This window comes from Salvelinus namaycush, chromosome 14 (assembly GCF_016432855.1).
Source record: "Salvelinus namaycush isolate Seneca chromosome 14, SaNama_1.0, whole genome shotgun sequence".
NCBI lineage: Eukaryota > Metazoa > Chordata > Actinopteri > Salmoniformes > Salmonidae > Salvelinus > Salvelinus namaycush.
Genome location: NC_052320.1, coordinates 8,328,533 through 8,328,905, shown reverse-complemented (window position 1 = coordinate 8,328,905; position 373 = coordinate 8,328,533).

The following is a 373-nucleotide window of genomic DNA, read 5'->3' as shown; positions in this document are numbered from 1 at the left end:
AGAAGTTTTGACAAGATGTCTGGACAGAGACAGTGCTAAGACGTAGGAAGGAAGGGGAGAGGGATAGTAAGACAACTCGTCTGTCCAACAAATTGGGGGGCAATTGAAGATCATTTAATAAAAATGGGATTATCCCAAACTAACAAACCAATGGTTTATTATCAGATCTTAGCCGAAATGTTTATTTTAACGTAAACAAACAAGGTAAGCTTGTGACTCGCATGCTCCGGTAGAGACCGGAGTTGGGATTTAGCCCTGGGTTATTTCCACAGGCCCTCTATGTCCTCTCCCTCCCCAAACAAACGCAGGAAGCGATTTTATCATTATTATTTTTCTAAGGTTTCTGTTGTTTTATTTTTGTTATTACTTAGGC